At 32.3% G+C, this 23,728-nt stretch overlaps 1 long non-coding RNA gene across 2 annotated transcripts; it reads right to left on the reverse strand.

The window, feature by feature from the left end:
- Nucleotides 1-9,632: 9,632 nt before the first annotated feature.
- Nucleotides 9,633-23,504, reverse strand: LOC134711186 (uncharacterized). 2 transcript variants are annotated; one of them, XR_010106149.1, is made up of 5 exons: nt 23,309-23,494; nt 18,241-18,300; nt 17,478-17,632; nt 15,221-15,296; nt 9,633-11,400 (listed from the first exon to the last, which is right to left on the reverse strand). It is a non-coding gene; the product is annotated as an uncharacterized LOC134711186 (long non-coding RNA). The 2 variants fall into 2 exon arrangements; XR_010106150.1 differs by having other exon boundaries at nt 9,634-11,400; nt 23,426-23,504.
- Nucleotides 23,505-23,728: the final 224 nt, after the last annotated feature.

Consider the following 23,728-nt stretch of genomic DNA (forward strand, 5'->3'; position numbering starts at 1 on the left):
AAACACAAATTGTCCTATCAAATCAATGTAATTATCTGCCCTTTATTATAAAAGGGTATTTTTTTAATTAAATTTAAATATGCTTGATTACACTTAAATGTTTTGATAGTTGGATCTACCTTGCAAGCCAAAGATTTTCCAGTCGTATAATAAATTATATTTGGTAAAATATTTTTAAACCAAAGAAAGGTATTTTTTGCGACATGTCCAAACCAGAAGATTAGAAAAAGACACCATACCAACTTGGGTTTGATATATCACTGGGAAAGCCAGTCATCTTGTGGAAATGTAATATAAATAGTTCAAACTTTTTTTTTCTTTCAAAATGTTTATTTCAAAAATTAAACCAGATTTTGTGAATTTTACATGAAAGTAATTTTATTTTAGGTTTATGAAGACTTCTTAGAGCTTGCCATATAAGTGTCAACAATTTTAAAGAACAGAGAAGACTATTATTGCACTTAGTTTTGAGTTTTTGTTTTATATTTTATCACTATGATAGACTAATGTTAAATTCAGGAATTGTATTTTTCTGATATATCTGTTTTGTTATTACGTTTTACTCATTTTTAAATACGTTTGGGACGGTTTTTTTATACCTTTTCCTACTTGAGTAGCATTGACAACTATTTTAAGTTTTTAGTAAGGTTACTTTCTTTGGGTTTTGTATTATATAATATTAAGATGTCATACTTGAATACCTTGTAGTTATGAACTGTGTATTTTACTTCTTGATTCTTTGATATGTGTAGTATTATTCTCCCCCCCCCCCTCCAATTATTTTTAGTTTTGTAAAATATATTTTCCATAAGGCCTGTCAACAATGGATGCCTCTCTAGATAAAGATTAAATAATCTTGGCACACATTAAATATGAATTTCAAAAGAAAAAAATATGTATGAAGACTCCATACAAAACTACTTTGGAAAGTATCACTCCAGTGATTCTTCTGGTAAAATTCAGGTATGCTCTAAATCTCAGTTTTCATTGGGAACTTTCTTCATTGCATAGAGGATGCTTTATCATCTGTTTTATTATACCTAACAATGCAAGTGTTAAATGTTGGGAATACAGAAAGACAGACAAAATGATTATGATAAGTTAACAAATAATTTTACTTCAAATATAATGAATATTTAAACTGGAATTGACTATTCACATGTTATGCTCATTGATTGTTGACATTATGTGTTGAAAAACAGAAATAAGTCAAAAGAATTACAAGACAGATAGTCCAAAAGTCACAATTTATCAATTGATAATAAATTTGTTTGCTCTATAATAGAATAGAATGTTTCTAAAAATGTCGATTGAATTAGACTTTCTATAAAAAAAAATCTCTCCAAACCACATTGTGACCTCTTTTTATATATGATTTAATTGGTTACATGTTTGTCTATTTTGTTATATACTTATATGTTATGCATGAAAAATATATTAACTGTATGCAAATTAGGAAAAATTGAAAGTTTTATGATAATAAAAAAAAAAAAAATTAAACTTGTTTTGATTGATTTGATTTTATCCAATATGTATATTAAAAGAAAAGCTAGTATTTTATTGTTCAAAAATTACAAATGGATTAGCCACAAGTTTTTCAACTTAGAAACGTCTTCTTCAAAAAGGAAACCTGTTCCAATAATTGATATGGCTTTTAAATATAATTTGCATCTTAAAGAAAGTAATGGAGGAAAAGAAAGAAAACGAGAGAGACAATTGCTTCAACAGGATTATACTGTCATAATCAAAGTCACATTTCCTGTTTACACAAAGAATTGACTCAATTGAGTGTAATAAAATGCCTGAATTAGACTTAGCATATGTGAAATGATTTTATTATTAAATGATAACTTTACTATTCCCACCAAGTAAAACTAGATCAGGATACAATCTGTGTGAATTATATGGGTTTCTTAGAAATGATCTACATGTATACATGTATGAATTGTCTGTGATTCTTAGATATCGTCAGTATGTTATGTCTTTTTCAAAGATCTTGTCTGAATGTATTTTCCAATATTCAAACATACAGTGTGTATGCTGTTTCTGTGGTTATTAGATACACTCCAAGCAATATGTAATGGTTTTAAATTATGATAAATGACCATAAATTTTTCATGTTACAGGATAATTTTTCTGAAATATAAATTTTATATCACAAAAGTTAGAAGACTTGGATGCTGCAGATACCATATGTTAAGATTTTTTTCTCTGTTAAATGTCCATGTCCATGTCCTCAACCTCATTTTAATGGTTCAGCATCTGCTTATATGTTTGTCATTTAAATTTAGTATATACTATGAATAATAGGATGGATAACTATATTTGGTATATTGATTCCTTGCTATGTATACATTTCAGTTATACAGGGTTTTTTCTGACCTTTACCTCATTTTATGTTGAAAGTTGTGTGATTAGTTCCATTTCTAAAATACTGGAAGTAGTAGGTCAACTATATGTTGTATATGTAATGATTGAAAGGGGTACATACATGTATCAGTCTGGCAGGTTTCATCTAACCTTGGTCTAATTTTCATGATTCGTGAATGTCGGTCAGAATTTATCTGAAATGTAAATTGTCTGTGATACTTGCAGTGAAACCTTAATCTATAAAACTCATAAATTCAATGGTTAGTTAAAGATGGACAATGTAAGACAAATGTACATAGACCATTAGTAAAATATAGATAATGAAATATTTAAGGCATGTACATAAGACAATTAGTTAACTTTAGATGTTAAAATATATAAGGCAAATGAGATTTCTAGAAACAGTCTGTAGGTACTGTCTGCAGTTCTTATATATAGTCTGTACGTATAGTCTATGGTTCTTATATACAGTCTGTACATATTATCTGTGGTACTTAAATAGTCTGTTTTTATTGTCTGTGGTTCTTAGATACAGTCTGTAAGTATAGTCCATGTTTCTTAGATATACTAGTAGTCTAAGCATTGTCTGTGGTTCTTGGATGTAGTCTGTAAGTATTGTCTGTGGTTCTTGTGTACAGTCTGTAAGTCTATGGTTCTGAGATACAGTCTGTAAGTATAGTCTGGTTCTTAGATATAGTCTGTAAGTACTGTGCATGGTTCTGAGATATAGTCTGTAAGCATTGTCTTTGGTTCTAAGGTACCCTCTGTATGTATTGTGTGTGGTTCTTAGATATAGTCTGTAAGTATTGTATGTGGTCCTTAGATACAGTCTGTAAGCATTGTCTGTGGTTCTTAGGTACAGTCTGTATGTATTGTCTGTGGTACTTAGATACAGTCTGTAAGTATAGTCTATGGTTCTTAGATACAGTCTGTAAGCATTGTCTGTGGTTCTTAGGTACAGTCTGTAAGTATAGTCTGTGGTTCTAAGATACAGTCTGTAAGTATAGTCCATGGTTCTTAGATATAGTCTAAGCATTGTCTGTGGTTCTTGGATGTAGTCTGTAAGTATTGTCTGTGGTTCTTATGTACAGTCTGTAAGTCTATGGTTCTGAGATACAGTCTGTAAGTATAGTCTGGTTCTTAGATATAGTCTGTAAGTACTGTGCATGGTTCTGAGATATAGTCTGTAAGCCTTGTCTGTGGTTCTAAGGTACCCTCTGTATGTATTGTATGTGGTTCTTAGATATAGTCTGTAAGTATTGTATGTGGTCCTTAGATACAGTCTGTAAGCATTGTCTGTGGTTCTTAGGTACAGTCTGTATGTATTGTCTGTGGTACTTAGATACAGTCTGTAAGTATAGTCTATGGTTCTTAGATACAGTCTGTAAGCATTGTCTGTGGTTCTTAGGTACAGTCTGTAAGTATAGTCTGTGGTTCTAAGATACAGTCTGTAAGTATAGTCCATGGTTCTTAGATATAGTCTAAGCATTGTCTGTGGTTCTTGGATGTAGTCTGTAAGTATTGTCTGTGGTTCTTATGTACAGTCTGTAAGTCTATGGTTCTGAGATACAGTCTGTAAGTATAGTCTGGTTCTTAGATATAGTCTGTAAGTACTGTGCATGGTTCTGAGATATAGTCTGTAAGCCTTGTCTGTGGTTCTAAGGTACCCTCTGTATGTATTGTATGTGGTTCTTAGATGTAGTCTGTAAGTATTGTATGTGGTTCTTAGGTACAGTCTGTAAGTATAGTCTGGTTCTTAGATATAGTCTGTAAGTACTGTGCATGGTTCTGAGATATAGTCTGTAAGCATTGTCTGTGGTTCAAAGGTACCCTCTGTATGTATTGTATGTGGTTCTTAGATGTAGTCTGTAAGTATTGAATGTGGTCCTTAGATACAGTCTGTAAGCATTGTCTGTGGTTCTTAGGTACAGTCTGTATGTATTGTCTGTGGTTCTTAGATACAGTCTGTAAGTATAGTCTATGGTTCTTAGGTACAGTCTGCATGTATTGTATGTGGTTCTTAGATACAGTCTGTAAGTATTGTCTGTGGTTCTTAGGTACAGTCTGTAAGTATAGTCTATGGTTCTTAGGTACAGTCTGCATGTATTGTCTGTGGTTCTTAGATATAGTCTGTAAGTATTGTCTGTGGTTCTTAGGTACAGTCTGTAAGTATAGTCTATGGTTCTTAGGTACAGTCTGCATGTATTGTCTGTGGTTCTTAGATATAGTCTGTAAGTATTGTCTGTGGTTCTTAGATACAGTCTGTAAGTTTACTCTGTGGTTCTCATATACATTCTGTAAGTATTGCCTGTGGTTCATAGATGTATACATAATGGTTCTTAAACACAGTTTATATGCATGATTGGAATATTTGCCACTGGATTTAAATCGTTTATTGAACGGACAGAGACTAGCGGTTGAATAACCTAACTATTGTATTCATCGATAATATGATCTCGTCCTGAACATGAATGAAATATTTGTCACTGGACGTAAAACAAACATGAGACAGAGTTATAAGATGGATATGTAGACCCTACAACGATAAAAAAAAACAATGAGACACAGTTATACAAAATACATAAACACTATAACAACGTTCACACATGATAGGTATGGACCCTATATAACGTTCATACACTGATGAGACAGAGTTATTCGATGGGTATGAACCCTATATAAAGTTCATACACTAATGATACAAAGTTTTTCGATGGGTATGGACCCTATATAACGTTCATACACTAATGAGACAGAGTTATTCGATGGGTATGAACCCTATTTAACGTTCATACACTAATGAAACAAAGTTATGCGTTGGGTATGAACCCTATATAACGTGCACACACTATAGAGAAAGAGTTTTTCGATGGGTATGAACCCTATATAACGTGCACACACTAATGAGAAAGAGTTTTTCGATTGGTATGAACCCTATATAAAGTTCATACACTTATGATACAAAATTTTGCGATGGGTATGACCCCTATATAATGTTCAATCACTGATGAGACAGAGTTATTTGATGGGTATGAACCCTATATAACGGTCATACACTGATGAGAAAGATTTTGTCGATGGGTATGAACCCTATAAAACGTTCATTCACTAATGATACAAAGTTTTTCGATGGGTATGGACCCTATATAACGTTCATACACTGGTGAGACAGAGTTTTTCGATGGGTATGAACCATATATAATGTTCATACACTGATATGACAGATTTTGTCGATGGAAACGGACCCGGCTATAAAACGTTCATACACTAATGATAGAAAGTTTTTCGATGGGTATGGACCCTATATAACGTTTATACACTAATAAGACAGAGTTTTTCGATGGGTATTGACCCGATATAACGTTCATATACTAATAAGACAGAGTTTTTAAATGGGTATGAACCCGATACTAGTATAACGTTCATACACTGATGAGACAGAGGTATTCGATGGGTATGAACCCTATATAACGTGCACACACTGATGAGACAGAGTTTTTCGATGGGTATGAACCCTATAAAACGTTCATACACTAATGATACAAAGTGTTTCGATGGGTATGGACCCTATATCATGTTTATACACTGACGAGACAGGGTTATTCGATGGGTATGAACCCTATATAACGTGCACACACTAATGAGACAGAGTTTTTCGATGGGAATGAAACCTATATAACGTTCATACACTATTGATAGAGTTTTTCGATGGGTATGAACCCTATATAACGTTCATACACTATTGATACAGAGTTTTTCGATGGGAATGAACCCTATATAACGTTCATACACTATTGATACATAGTTTTTCGATGGGTATGGACCCTATATAAAGTTCATACACTGATGAGACAGAGTTATTCGATGGGTATGAACCTATATAACGTTCATACATTGATGAGACAGAGTTATTCGATGGGTATGAACCCTATATAACGTTCATACACTAATGAGACAGAGTTATTCGATTGGTATGAACCTATATAACGTTCATACACTATTGATACAGAGTTTTTCGATGGGTATGGACCCTATATAACGTTCATACACTGATGAGACAGAGTTATTCGATGGGTATGAACCCTATATAAAGTTCATACACTAATGATACAAAGTTTTTCGATGGGTATGGACCCTATATAACGTTCATACACTAATGAGACAGAGTTATTCGATGGGTATGAACCCTATTTAACGTTCATACACTAATGAAACAAAGTTATGCGTTGGGTATGAACCCTATATAACGTGCACACACTATAGAGAAAGAGTTTTTCGATGGGTATGAACCCTATATAACGTGCACACACTAATGAGAAAGAGTTTTTTCGATTGGTATGAACCCTATATAAAGTTCATACACTTATGATACAAAATTTTGCGATGGGTATGACCCCTATATAATGTTCAATCACTGATGAGACAGAGTTATTTGATGGGTATGAACCCTATATAACGGTCATACACTGATGAGAAAGATTTTGTCGATGGGTATGAACCCTATAAAACGTTCATTCACTAATGATACAAAGTTTTTCGATGGGTATGGACCCTATATAACGTTCATACACTGGTGAGACAGAGTTTTTCGATGGGTATGAACCATATATAATGTTCATACACTGATATGACAGATTTTGTCGATGGAAACGGACCCGGCTATAAAACGTTCATACACTAATGATAGAAAGTTTTTCGATGGGTATGGACCCTATATAACGTTTATACACTAATAAGACAGAGTTTTTCGATGGGTATTGACCCGATATAACGTTCATATACTAATAAGACAGAGTTTTTAAATGGGTATGAACCCGATACTAGTATAACGTTCATACACTGATGAGACAGAGGTATTCGATGGGTATGAACCCTATATAACGTGCACACACTGATGAGACAGAGTTTTTCGATGGGTATGAACCCTATAAAACGTTCATACACTAATGATACAAAGTGTTTCGATGGGTATGGACCCTATATCATGTTTATACACTGACGAGACAGGGTTATTCGATGGGTATGAACCCTATATAACGTGCACACACTAATGAGACAGAGTTTTTCGATGGGAATGAAACCTATATAACGTTCATACACTATTGATAGAGTTTTTCGATGGGTATGAACCCTATATAACGTTCATACACTATTGATACAGAGTTTTTCGATGGGAATGAACCCTATATAACGTTCATACACTATTGATACATAGTTTTTCGATGGGTATGGACCCTATATAAAGTTCATACACTGATGAGACAGAGTTATTCGATGGGTATGAACCTATATAACGTTCATACATTGATGAGACAGAGTTATTCGATGGGTATGAACCCTATATAACGTTCATACACTAATGAGACAGAGTTATTCGATTGGTATGAACCTATATAACGTTCATACACTATTGATACAGAGTTTTTCGATGGGTATGGACCCTATATAACGTTCATACACTAAATAGACAGAGTTTTTCGATGGGTATGAACCCTATATAACGTTCATGCATTAATGAGACAGAGTTATTCGATGGGTATGGACCCTATATAACGTTTATACACTAATGAGACAGAATTTATTCGATGAGTATGGACCCTATATAACGTTCATTCACTTTTCGATGGTTATGGACCCTATAAAACGTTCATTCACCAATAAGACAAAGTTATCCGATGGGTATATACCCTATACAACGTTCATACACCAATGAAACATAATGAGCCGGTTGATATATACCTTAAACAACTGTCATACATCAATGAGACAGAGTAATTCGATGGATATTTACCCTATTTATGTTTATTCACCAATGAGACAAAGCTAGTCCATGGGTTTAAATCCTATACAACGGTAAAGCACCAATGAGACAGTTATTCGATGGGTCTAAAACTTCTACATTGTTCGTACACCAGTGAGACAACGTTAGTCGATTTGTATATAGCATACACCAATGAAACATAATTATTTGGTGGATATATACCTTATACAACATGCATACACCAATTAAACAGAGTTATTCAATGGGTTGTCTTATTGTAAAAACGATTGTTCATTGCTGAAGGTCAGATTACCCATTATTGCTTAAATCCATGATCACTATTGGAGAGTTGTCTTATTGAAACGATTGTTTATTGTTGAAGGTCAGATTACCCTTAATTTCTTAAATCCATGATCACTGTTGGAGAGTTGTCTTATTGTAACGATTGTTTATTGTTGAAGGTCAGATTACCCTTAATTTCTTAAATCCATGATCACTATTGGAGAGTTGTCTTATTGTAACGATTGTTTATTGTTGAAGGTCAGATTACCCATAATTGCTTAAATCCATGATCACTGTTGGAGAGTTGTCTTATTGTAAAGATTGTCATTGTTGAAGGTCAGATTACCCATAATTGCGTAAATCAATGATAACTGTTTGAGAGTTGTCTTATTGTAACGATTTGTTTATTGTTAAAGGTCAAATTACCCTTAACGATAAAATCCATGATCACTGTTGGAGAGTTGTCTTATGTAACGATTGTTCATTGTTGAAGGTCAGATTACCCTTAATTTCTTAAATTCATGATCTCTGTTGGAGAGTTTTCTTATTGTAACGATTGTTTATTGTTGAAGGTCAGATTACCAATAGTTGCTTAAATTCATGATCACTGTTGGATGGTTGTCTTATTGTAACAATTGTTTATTGTTGAAGGTCAGATTACCCATAATTGCTTAAATGCATGATTTGTTGGAGAGTTGTTTCTTTGTAACCATTGTTCAGTTTTGAAGGTCAGATTATCAATACTTGCTTAAATCCACGATCTCTGTTTGATCAAGGTCATTTACAACAAACAATAGTTCCACACACCAGATCTGAAAGTTGATAACATCTGAGAAACTGAATTGCTGGCTAGTATGAAAATTAATCATTGACCAATAAAACCATAAAAAAAGAGGTCAATGTCAGGTAAACCATAATGTACAGCCTGCCTGTAATGGAATAATCATTCCATACATCCATACATCAAATACTGTTGACTTGCTGCTTACAACGTCCCAGAAAAAAATATGTGGTCAAGTTCATGTAGCTATCAGACTGATTTGTAATCATTTAATACACCAACTTAATATGATACACAGACAAAAAGTGTGCAAACCTATAGTCCCCTTTGACTGTCTAACTAAGAGCCTAATAACTTGCATATAATTCTGGGTTCAAAGTATTAAAAAAATTTTTGGTACAAACTTTATTTCATTCAATGTCATTTCAAACAACATGAGTCACAAACATTACAAATAATAAATCATTCAGTTAATGTTCTTATTGCATCTATGATAAAAAGCAAAGAAAGTTTGTGAGCGCTTTTCCATTGAACTGAGAGTAGGTAGGGACTATCAAAATATCCCTACAATTAAGAACAATATTTTAGATAATTCTACATTATGATAAAAGATGCAAACTGAACTAGTGAAAATGCGAGCTACTGCTCACTGATGATATCCCCGCCACAAGTGGATAATATTAATAGTGTTAAAATATGCAAGTGTTTGGTAAACAGGAAGTTGTCGAGTGATGAATCTGAAAACGCATCACACGGTATAGCTGACTTAAATAAATCCTGAAACCAAATTTCAGAAATCCTTGTATTGTAATTCTTGAGAAAAATGTGACGAAAATTTTCAGCTTGGCTATCATGTGTAAAATCATACAAGTGTTGGGTAAACAGGAAGTTGTCAAGTGATCAATATGAAAACGCATCACACGGTATAGCTGACTTAGATAAACACTGAAACCAAATTTCAGAAATCCTTGTATTGTAGTTCCTGAGAAAAATGTGACGAAAATTTTCAACTTGGCTAACATGTGTCAAATCATACAAGTGTTCCGTAAACAGGAAATTGTCAAGTGATCAATCTGAAAACGCATCACACGGTATAGCTGACTTATATAAACCCTGAAATTAAATTTCAGAAATCCTTGTATTGTAGTTCCTGAGAAAAATGCGACGAAAAATATTCATGGGACAGAAGGACGGACGGACTGACGGACTGACAGACAGAGGTAAAACAGTATACCCCCTTTTTTTAAACGGAAAGCAGGGGTATAATTAAGACCCATGACCCAAGTTCAATAATTTAACTTCCCTCCCTGATACATTTTAATGGAATAAACCTCACAGAGAATATACAGCTAAAAAAAACCCAAAAAAACATTTCATACGTGTGATATTGTTACGAAGACATACATTGAAATGTTTTACTTAAATATATGTAATTAATGTAAACACATGAATATTAAGTAAGTCAAGAGTATGGATAGTCATAGGAATGCACATAATAAGCGATACATTATTTTTTTTCTTTAATAAAAATGATATATAGTCAACATTATCATTAACACAATTTATGATGGAGTATGTGCTGTATAGATGTCTTATTTAGAATTTGAAATTTGTATGAAATGTTCTCAGACTTCAAAATAAATAATTATCACAAATGACAAAATCTTTTGAATCCCACAGAATAAAAAAAAATAGATTTGTTTTAGACTAATTAAAAAATTGGCAAACATGAATGTGTCCATTAAGTACAAGGATGCCCCACTCACACTATTATTTTATGTTCAGTGGACAGTGAAATGGGATCAAAAATCTAATTTGGCATTAAAGTTAGAAAGATAATATCATAGGGAATATGTGTTCTAAGTTGATTTCACTTCAACTTTATCAAAAAATACCTTGACCAAAAACTTTAACCTGGAGAGGGACAGACGGACAAAGGGGCGGACGAATGGACACATAGACCAGAAAACATAATGCCCCTCTACTATTGTAGTTGGGGCATAAACAATATCTAATGTGGTTAGATATTTGTTATTAAAGCTTCCTCTTATGAATAAATTTTACAAGATATATTTGTTTGTATAGCAGAGATAACAATGACTGCCAAAATTTAATGGTCATATACAAAAGAAATATTAAGTGTATTTCAAATATTAAATTCTTGCATATCTGTATCTTTCCTCTATCAATTTTCTTCTTAAATGACCTGAAAATAAAATCATTGTTTCATGGCTATTATAACATTTTTAATAAATAAAATGCAAAACAACCTGTTAGTGCTAAAATTGAGTTTTTCAATTTGAATTATCAATCTATTTTAAGGTCAGTGCTAAAATTGAGTTTTCAATTTGAATTATCAATCTAATTTAAGGTCAAGGAACAGTAAATGGACTATTATACCACTGTCCCAGATTAGGGGAGGGTTTGAATTCTGCTAACATGTTTAACCCCTCCACATTCTCTTTGTAGTTGCCTGTCCCAAGTCAGGTGCCTGTAATTCAGTGGTTGTCATTTGTTTATGTGTTACATACCGGTATTTGTTTTTTGTTCCGTGACCTTATTTATATTTGTTTTGCAACATCAAAACTGAAATTTATGTATCAACGTCATATAGTTTTAAAAAAAAAATCTATGGAGAAGAATTAGAGATTTGATGAATTTTAAGACAGATTTTGGATGATTTTTGCCGATTTTAAGGGCTTTCTATACAAATGTTCACTCATATTGAAAGATTTCAATCAGTAAATATTTCAAATGATAAATGAGATAAATGCATAACTTTTTCGGTTTCCACTAGAGCCAGAGTTCTATATATGCAAAATTTGACTGAAATCTGTGACATAGCCCATTTAATGTAACTTGACTTTAATAAAGATTTTTTCACATCTCCCCTCTGACTATAGAATCCATCTGCAATAGAAAGTTAAATTTGCAAAAACTTATCTATGAAGAGTATACAAAAATAATGTTACCTACAGATAGTAAAATGTAAAATTGAAAATGGGGATTTTTTTAAAGAAACAACAACCTGACCAAAGAGCAGAAAGCAGCCAAAGGCCACCAATGGATCTTCAATACAACAAGAAAATCCCACAACCTGAAGCGTGCTCTTAATAGCTGTTTCTTAAACAAAAATATTTACTAGTTCAGTGATAATGGACGTCATACTTAACTTAACATTTGTTTTCGTTCCAATAATGAAATTTCATGTCATATCCAGAATAAACAGGTAGGCATTTCAATGTGTGGTTTATCATTAACATCTACATCATTAGGTCTCTGGTGGAGAATTGTCTCATTGGCAAACTTAACACCACATCTTTTCTTTTTGATACGTTTGTCTGTACCATACACATAGAACAAGGGTAAAACCTGGATTGGAGTAATATAGATTCTATCACAGGGTTTTTTGTGTTTTAATATCAACTTGAAATAGATTTTTTTTTATATAAAAACATAAAGGGCTGCTCTAGAAAAATACTATGTCCCGTCCCCCAAGAAAACATATAAAGGCTGTTCCAGAAAATATTATGCCCCCTCCAGGGAAGGTTATTAAAAAAAAATATGTATTTAAGAAAAAAAATATGTGGGTGGTTGTATTATGCATTATACTTTCATATCAAAATAAAACTTTAATATGTATGATATCATTGTATTACAATTTCAGGATATATGTGATAATTAAAATGTTATGCTTCAACAAAATTAAAAACAAAGGTCAAATGTTAAAAATAGTGTTGTCTCGTACAAGACTTAGAATATATTTGTCAAAGTAGGAATTTTCAAAAATATTTTTTGATTGCTGTAGTTTTTAATTTATTTTGTGAAGAAGAATATTGTCAAGGTTAGAAACTTGCTTTTAAAAGGGATAACAGATATTATATGTGATGCACCAAAAACCCACCGGATGACAAGCTTGATTGTTTGTTGCTTTACGCCGTATTAGCACAGAAAGGCTATATCGCGGTGACCAGATGACAAGATAATTTTTACTTTGTTTGATATTTAGTTTCATGGTGTCCTTATACTTATGAAATGAACAAAGAAACTAAAAAAATGTGTAAGGGTTCCGCGGAACCCAGTGTCTCGCCTACTTTTGCTGTAACTCCCAGGCTCAACAAAAATGAGGAAAAAAAATATTCCTCTTGATACTATCTTTTGATTGTAAGAAGCTATTGTCCAAGTTTGGTAAAAATTTCAGGATAGTTTATGAATCGAATAAATGTTTTAAAAACTGTAACTGCAGACTGTATGTAATGTTAACTGGAAGAAAAACTAAGTCCATTTATAAGTAAAATACAGATACACTGGTACAAACCCAGGATAGTTAAAGAAAGTTATTAAAATTTCAAAAACTTTAACCACAGAGTGAATGTAATGTTTCCCCGCAGAAAAACTAAGTCCATTTATAGGTAAAAAACAGAATAAATGGAATTTTATTTTTGCAAACCATTTATAAATAAAATACAGAAAAAATAGAATTTTAATTTTACTAAATTTCTTTATGGATACTATCTTATGATCATAAACAAGCTTCTGTCCAAGTTTGGTAGAAATCCAGTTTAGTTTAAGAATGAAAATTTAATAACTTTCTTAAACCACAGAGTGAATTTTTGTGGACGCCGCCGCCGACGCTTGAAAGTAGGATCGCTTAGTCTTGCATTTTGGACTAAAGTCGGAGGCTCGACAAAAATGTGAGGTTGTCAGGTGTAGGACCTGTCTTGCATAAGTTAGTGATTCACATAAACACATACCTAATTCTGTCCCAAACAAAGAGAAACATTTAATACAGTTTCAAGTTTCATAAATTTTGACACCAGAAACTAGACCATTTTTCATATTTAAATTTTCATTACATCTATACAGGTGTCATATGTGGAGCAGGATCTGCCTACCCTTCTAGATCACCTCCTTTTTTTAATAGGGTCAGCTTTAGTGTTACATGTTTTATGCAATATTGGTTGTCTGTTGGTCTTTTAAATTTTTCTTTGGTACCTTTCGCTTCTCTTCTATTCTAGCTTTTATTATAATATAAAGGGGGCTCGCAGGTCTGAATCAATTTTTTTTTTAAATATAGGATTTCGCTATTCTTTTCTATAAATAAACTTTATCCTAATCTTAAAAGAAAATTTAAATAAAAATATGGGGTTCCCGTTTATTTAAGCTCATAATCTGCATTTGAAAGAAGCATGTATTTCTGTTAAGGTACTTTTTTTTCTGTTGAACTAATAGGAGAAAAAAAGGTAAAATCAAAAGAAAAAAAGAAAGAAATAACAGAAATCGCTTAAATTTTTCAATAGTTTAGTATAAGTACAGTTCATTTGAAAACAATAATAAAAAATAAAGGTCACCGATGAGTTAAAAGTTTTTTCAGTTTTTTTTTTTTTTTAAATGACATTTTTTCACCAAGGGGAGATAATTTGGAGCATTTTCAATGATAGAAACATTTTAAAAGTCATCTGGGGCCAAAACAAATTGGTTTTTTTTGGTTGATTTTTGTACAATATCATAAAGTAACACTAAAAGTGTAATAAATAAAATTTGAAATGAAAAAAAAATGTTTCAATGTTTGCTGATGTATTTGTACCCTCAAGCCTCCTTAAAAGGAAAATGCAATAAAAAAACCCAAAACAAATGGTTAAAATCAATCTTTAAGTGAAATGTCTCCTAAATATTACTGCAGTTTTCAAAATTTCTCTACCATTTTTAAGACAATAAACATAACCTGAATTTGCCCTTCTGTTCTATTTTTAACCATGCATGGCAACTATGATGGTTGGCATGCCAGGTCCTTGGACAAGATATCCGAATGATGATTGTATACCAGTTTGGTTATATTTAGCTCAGTAGTTTCAGATTAGATTTTTGTAAAAGTAACCAGACATTTACGACAGACTTCAAGTGATGAGAAAAGCTCACTTGACCCTTTGGGTCAGATGAGCTTAACTGAAATGATTCATCTATCAGCCAACACATATAGACAATGAAAACATTTGTATGAATTTAACACTTATTATAGATATTACCATATGGAGAAAATCCAAGCAACACTGACAGTCTTTAATGCATGTTTTGCTTGTCTAAATTACTATAACCATTCACCTAAAAATAACAAAGAAACAATAACATGATAGCAAATTAATTAAAGTTGATAAATAAAGAGAAAAATAAAAAGTAATAAATGTGGATTTCTTGAATTAAATAAGTCAGTTTCCAATGGGAAACTCTATGCAAGAATATAAGCCATTACTTTTTCTAATTTAGTCTTTTACTACTCATGGTTGAAGGCATTACTTATTGTCCCTTCTACCCAAATCAATTGTGACTAGTTGTCACATTGGTAATCATGCCACATCTCTATCTTTTCAAACCTCTTTAGAAGTTCCTGTACATGTATAAAGTCTGAATCATATGAAAAAAAAACAAATATGAGTACAAATGTATATGTTGATCATATGTTGTTTTCTGAGCCCAGAAATTTAGAAATGATCCGGCAGGTAAACTTATTGATCCTTTAAATAAACTCATTTAAACAATTACCAAATCAAAACTGTAATTAGGTCTTTGAATTTTGATTTTATTGGAAATAATATTGATTTGTTATTATTTAATGAAAATCGAACTATAGTTATATACCTAATAATAAATACAGGTTTATGGATCTTACAATCTGTCAATACCTGTATCTTGGCATTGCACAAGTTTTTGTTTTTCTCTGTTTATGACACCTGTTCACTAAATCCATTAGATGGTGCATGTGTTTTGATTGACAAATCAGTCTAAGATGCATGATTCTTTTTATAAGTTGTTATTGGCTTTGAACTAACTAGCTGTCAGTAACTGTAAACATTTGTTTTTCACTCATTTTTTTGTACATTAATTAGGCAGGTTTTTTTCTATTTTTTTGTTGGGATGTACAAGTACCCATCCATGTCAACTTTCTGTTTTTTGATAGATGTATTTCTATTTGTATCCATGAGCTGAGTTAATTTTTTTTCAACTGTGTTATTATGTTGTATTGTTTAACCACTTTTCCAGGTTAGGGGAAGGGTTAGTGCCTTCAAACTAGTTTAACCCTTCACAATCAAATGTGCCTGTCACATGTCAGGAACCTGTAGTGGATTTTTGCTGCTGTGACTGTGTTACATATATTTTTTTACATAAATTAAGCCATTATTTTTCTCGTTTGAATTGTTTTACATTTTTTGTTTTGAGGATTTTTATAGCTGCCTATGTGGTGTTGGTTTTGTTCTTTGTTGAAGGCTTACGGTGACATATAGTTGTTAATTCTGTGTCATTTTAAGCCCGACAAAGTTTTAAAAGTTTTGCTTAATATCTTTATTTCAAATTATTTAAATAATTTCTGTACAGTTGTAAGACATAAAAGTGTCCTGTGAAAAAGTGTCCATGTGGACAATTTTTCATAGATTTTTGGTATTTAATAATGTCCATTGCCATGAAATATTGTCCCTCAAGTGGACAGATTTTTACTGCAAAAGTTATGAAATAGTGTCCACCTACAGGACAAGTTGTCATAGAAGTGGCTATTAAATTGTGACCTCCAAGGGAAGTAATACAAAGGTCATTAACAAGTTTTATTACACTTGAATATTAATAAAAATCCAAAGGATTGATTGACATTGATTAATATACAAATGTTAACAAAAAAATAAAGATGGAAGTGAATAGAGAGAACTTAAAGTTTTAAGAAATACCAAGCTAACGATAATGACAATGAAAGAAGAACAAAAAGGAAGAAGAGTGTAAAGTATAACATCAAATGTGAAGAACTTTACTATATTTATTATGAGATTTACAGAGAAGAAGGCAATAGAAATTATAGAATTTTGGTATTAAACACTGTCCATTGCCATGGAATGCTGTCCCCTAAGTATACAGCATTTTTCAGCAACAAAGATAATTATGAGTGCCAATGAGACAACTCTCTGTTAAGGTTACAATGTATTAAAGTTAGCAATTATTGGTTAAAAAATGTCTAGTAATAACAAGGCAATAGACATCATTTAATATTTTGATCATACCAAAAAAATGTCCTGATGGACATAATGTCCTGAAAATAGTGTCCACCTGTACAAAATTATAGTATTAAATAATGTCCATGTTCATAGCATTTTTCATTCATGAGGACATATTTTCATAGGAAATTGTGTCCAGGACACATTTAAATAAGTAAATTTTGTCCATGTATTTACTATGAAATAAAGTCCTGTGGACATCATTTCATGGGAGACAATATTAAATCCTACACAGTATGTGGTTTACCATAAAACATCGTCTCATATGTGAATTGTTGGTGTTCTATTGTTATTCTTTGTCAAATTGTCTGTGAATTGGTCATACAGTGTCATACAGTATTGCTGCCAGATGGGACAGTATCTTGCTCTTTACTTCATCAAAAACTTTAAGGGCATCTGTACCTAAAAAATAAACATTTTCATGTATGTGAATAGTTATCTAACTTTCAATAGTTTAGAGGGATTTTTTAGTTTTTTACCCAAATCATTACAATATTATCTTTGAAAAAAGCAATTTTAGTACACAATGTACTACTGGAATTTATTCAAGAAATAAATAAGAAACAGTCAGAAACAATCTGTCAACACCTTATGGTGTTTATACATATATCTCAACTTGTTCGATGTGCTCCTGTATACTAGTACATGTACATGTATTGTAACAATACATTTGATTTTAATGAAAGAAATTTTAATCTCTGAATTACTGAAAATTGTTACACCAAAGTTCAAGATATCACAAACAAGTCAAAACATTTACAAAATGTTATCATTGAACAAGGACATCATTCGTAATTAAAGATCAACATGTAGACATCTTATACTTTCAGGTAGTTCACATCCAATATTTTATGGCAATATTCTGTACCAAGCAATGAACTTGAACAAGGAGGATCTGAATTAAGGTCATTTCCTGAAAATTTGGAAGCAAGCTGGAGTCCAGATGTAGGTTTTGTATCCTGTTTAATTATTTCTGATGACCTGAACACCTTACATTAATTTCCTTTTACCTCTTTCATATGTAACATGGGCATAATGTCTGCCTCTTTTCCTAACCAAAGGCATTTTATCTAAAAATAAAAAAAACAGACATGAATTCATCATACTTTACAGACAGGACTTCCTAAGTAGGGAAAAAAGCTATTGAAAATGACATGTTGCAATATTTTTTTTTGCAGTTCTGGGTCTAGATAATTTAAGTTTAGCGCATCGTGAATTAATTAGCCCACAGTGTCACAGTCACATCGAACATTTATAAAGATAAAACATGGTCCATTGAATTGGAAAAGTGCAAATTAAAAGCTGATGCTTATAAAACACTACTTAAATGACAGATTCTAATGAATATATAAGGGGCAATAGCCTAAATTTCTGTTACCCTGATGATAATTTCAGGGCAGGTAGACCTTGACCTAACTCCTTCTCTCATTTGCTCTAAATGCTTTAGTTTTTGAAATAAATAATTATTCTGATTTGCTCTAAATGCTTTAGTTTTTGAAATAACTAATTATTTAGCCAAAAACTGCATTCTACCCTATATTCTATTTTTAGCCAAGGGGGTCATGTTTTTCGGGAAAACAGAAAATAAAACATAAACTTTATTGGAGATACCCTAATTATAATTCACCTCAAGTTTGGTTGAAATTTGGTATTAATATTGATTTTGTTATCAGTAAACTAAAAGCAAACTAACATTTTTGTTATATACATACACACATTCATGGATTTTACAATCTGTTAATTGATACCCGTATCTTGGCATTGCACAAGGTCATGTTTTTCTCTGACTGTTTATGACGTCTTTACACTAAATCCATTTGATGTTGATGTTTTAGATGCATGATTTTTTTTATTATAGCGAACCAAATGAAAGTTTTCCAGAGTCGTCTGCTCTTTACCAAGGTATTTAAACTTTTGCAAGTTTACCTGTCCCATTGAATCAATACAATAGGTTTTAAAATTGTTCTCTGTGTAGTTTATTCACTTGGACATTTTAATTTCTTCTAGGAGAAATCTATCACTCCTTGATTAATTTGCCTGACCAAAAAAATATCTTCTTTGTTGATTGAAATACATGTATAAACTCACCTTAACTGCATGTGATACAATATTTATTCAGTATCAATAATATATTTTCCATCTGTTCAATATAACTTTATAATATAATATAAATTAAGCACTGATTTAATTATAAAAAGTTTATTTCTGATTTTTTTTAAGTACTGCATGCTATTATGTTTCAAAGAATCTGCATGTTTTTCATGGTTCTTCAGTTATAAAGAATACATTTATGAAGACCTTTATTTAAACATTATCATTTTAAGTTTTTATTTGTGAACAGACTATAAAAAATAGCAAATTTTAATAGGTAAAATGTTGAAAATTGATCATCAGAAATCAACTTTTAATTTTCAAATCAGTGTTTATATCAGACAAATTGAAAATGTCTTATTGATTGAATAAATACAACATCACATGCAGTTTAATAATTACTTATTTGTACATGTATTTCCATCATTGACAGTTCAATTTTTTGTTCAGGTAAATTAATCAGTGAGTGATAGATTTCTCTTGCAAGAAATTTAAAGGTCCCATTGAATAAACTAAACAGAGAACAATACCTGTTGTATTTGTTTAATGGGACAATAGAACTTACAAAAGTTTAAATCGACAGGTAACTTGCAGGTGAATCTGTGGAAAACTATGATAGGCTTCGCAATAAGTGTTATTGGCTTTGAACTAATTGTCAGTAACTGAGAGTACTCACAGATCTGTACTAATGGTCTTTTTGTTGTTTGGATGTATAAGTGCCCAGCCACTTTCACTCTGTTTTTGTTAGATATACTTCTATTTGTATCCATCTGATGAGTTTTTAAAGCCTTTTTCAACTGATTTTTATAGTTCGTTTCAATGTTGTACTATTGCACCACTGTTCCATGTTAGAGAGGGTTGGGATCCGGCTAACATGTTTAACACTGTCACATTATGTATGTATGTGCCTTTCCCAAGTCAGGAGCCTGCAATTCAGTAGTTGTTGTTTGTTGCTGTGTTACATATTTGTTATATGTTCATTTACTTGTAAATTAATTAGGCCGTTAGTTTTCTCGTGTGAATTGTTTTACATTTGACATTTCTGGGCCTTTTATAGCTGACTATATACTAGCGTTTATTATCACTGAACTAGTATATATTTGTTTAGGGGCCAGCTGAAGGACGAATCCGGGTGTGGGGATTTCTCGCTACATTGAAGACCTGTTGGTTATCTTCTGCTGTTTTTTTTTTTTTATAGTCGGGTTGTTGTCTCTTTGACACATTCCCCATTTCCATTCTCAATTTTATGTAGTATTGGGTTTGCTCAATGTTGAAGGCTGTACAGTGACCTATAGTTGTTTATTTCTGTGTCATTTGATCTTTTGAGAAGAGCTGTCACATTGGAAATTATACCACATCTTCTATTTTATATTATGATGAACAAATTGTGCAAAATTGTCTTTAAAGGGAAATAACTCCTTAAAGTGGTCAATTGAAAGTTTTGGTCTTTTAACTTTGCTGAACATATTTGCTGTTTACAGTCTTTATCTATATAAATAATAATCTAGAAAATAACCAAAAACACCAATTTTTGCAAAATTTACTTTATAAATGTAGTGGCAGCAACACAAAAATGGGTTGTTCTATTCATCTGAAAATTTCAGGGTTGATAAATCTTATTTGCTCTTAATGCTTCAGTTTTTATAAGTATAAGACAAAAACTGCATTTTTACCTATGTTCTATTTAATTTTTAGCCATGGTGGCCATAGTTTTTTTTACGAAACACAAAATAAAACAATAAGGATCATTTTGAATAAGTTTGCCTGCAACTTGTTCAGTAGTTTCAGGGAAGAACATTTTTCAAAGCTCAAAAACATAATAAACAAATTGTTTAAAATTGCCTTTAAAGGCCAATAACTCCTTAAGGGATAAATTTGGTCATTTATACATAATTGACTTATTTGTAGATCTTACTTTGCTGAACATTTTTGCTGTGCACAATCGTTATCTATAATAATAGTCAAGAAAATAACCAACAATTGCAAATGTTCCCTAAAATCTAATACATTGTACTAATATATTGGCAGCAACCCAACAATCAGTTGACAGGTTTGTCTGAAAATTTCAGGGCTGATACATAGATGTAAAGCTAATCAAAAATTTTAGGCCATGACAGATTTGCTCTTAATGCCTTAGTTTTCAGATATAATCCAAAATCTACACATGTTTAACCCCGCCACATTATTAATGTATTTGTCTGTCCCAAGTCAGGAGCCTGTAATTCAGTGGTTGTCGTTTGTTTATGTTTTACATATTTGTTTTTTTCTTTCATTTTTTAACATAAATAAGGCCTTTTGTTTTCTCTTTTGAATTATTTTACATTGTCTTATCAGGGCCTTTTATAGCTGACTATGCGGTATGGGCTTTGTTCATTGTTGAAGGCCATTCGGTGACCTATAGTTGTTAATTTCTGTGTCATTTTGGTCTTTCGTGGATAGTTGTCTCATTGGCAATCATACCACATCTTCTTATTATATTGTACAGTGATTTCCACTGAGAATAGGCGGAGACAATGTGACCTGATTGCCTGCGGACTAGTCCAAATAATTATAACGTCTTGAAAGGCTATTATAATTTTTTCTTTGACGCCTTACTTCACTACCCACGGACTATATATATAACACAGCTTGCAGACTTCCTCTAGTAATGGACTTCTGGTATCATATACTCAGGTGTGTAGCCTAAATTACCCTTATTAATAATACAATCTTAAAAGATATCATGAATATACATATGTACCAGTGGTGGATCCAGAGGTTGGAATCTCCCCCCCCCCCCTTTTTGATGATCAATGCATTTGAATGGGGGACGTATATTTGTACAATGCTTAAAATTGGTTAATTGATAACCCCAAACTTCCTTCAACAACATGCATGACAGCTGACAGATCCAATGCATGACTTATGGCAACTCCTCAGAGTAACAACAAAGCGGAAAATAGTCAAGGCAAATTATAACATCCACGGCCACATCCTAGAAGAGGTGGACTCTGCGAAATATCTTGGCGTCTCAATACACAAAACATTGAGTTGGAACAAACACATTGACAACATCGCAAAGAAAGCTAACTCCACCCGAGCTTTTCTTCAAAGGAACATCAAAAGTTGTCCTAGTAAAACAAAAGCATTATGTTATCAAACGCTTGTAAGACCACTCATGGAATACTCTAGCACCATCTGGGATCCATCTACTAAGGACAACATAAACAAATTAGAAGCTATACAACGTCGATGCGCACGATTTGTTCTTAATGACTACAGAAGAACGAGTAGCGTAACATCAATGCTACAAGCATTAAACTGGAAGACACTACAGGAAAGAAGAGCTCAGTGTAAGGTCATCATGTTCTACAGAGTAGTACACGAACTGATTGCAGTACCAACAACGAATTTACAGCCAGTAATATCAACAGTAAGAGGACACAATGAACGATTCCTTGTTCCTTATGCCAGGACTCAAGTTTATCGTCACTCGTTTTTCCCAGATACCATCAGAATCTGGAATGGACTGCCACAACACATAGTAAGCTGCACAACCCTTGAATCATTCAAAAGGGGTGTGCAAGTGGTCAAGCTTCGATAGATGTACAACCTTGTTTTTATCGTTATTTTAAAAATCACCGTTTTCACTGTAGATAATCCGCACTTACCGCACATTTGTTGTTCTCACATCGAACATGTACATAAAACAGTACGATAATACTCCCCTGGGAGGCCTGTACTATAAAGGAAGAAGAAGAAGAAGAAGAATGCCATAAGTCATGTACAATAAAACAATATCATATCTCTCTACAATCGGAAGTTTAAGAGTACACCATTTGTAAAGGGTATCAGTAACGAGAATCAGTACCAATTTTCGAAGGGCAGCGAGCTCTCACATATAAGGGACTATTAGCCTATTGGTCCACAAAAAAAAAATACACAGAACGCAAGAATTTGTATAGTTAGTAACTATACAAATCCTTGCACGTTGCTCCAGCTTTTTACCGATTTCACGAAACTATATCCCCACTATGCAGACTAAGCAATCTCGATCATCAAGGTGTTATTGTCGACTGAATTCTAATTTATAGTATAATTTATATAATTTATAACTGTATTCACTATTTATCTGTTTTTTTCCTGTCAATATACTGTCATTACTGGTCTTCGTGATAATGGCGACAGGCTTGCTCAGCTTTCCTTATAAAACCATATAAAAGTTAAAACGGATGCGGTAACGTCTTACAGTTATGCTGGGGAAGTACGGATTATGACACTTATTATTGCTTCTATAAGACATTTGTTAGACCGTATGGTCCCACGGTCTTAATTTGTTTGTTATATAAGAAGGCTAAAAAAACTAATAAAATTCTTATATTATAAGCTAAAAGGTATAGGATTGGGTGAGTTTTCATACTTAAGACT

Source organism: Mytilus trossulus, chromosome 3 (genome assembly GCF_036588685.1).
Source record: "Mytilus trossulus isolate FHL-02 chromosome 3, PNRI_Mtr1.1.1.hap1, whole genome shotgun sequence".
NCBI classification, from domain to species: Eukaryota; Metazoa; Mollusca; class Bivalvia; order Mytilida; family Mytilidae; genus Mytilus; species Mytilus trossulus.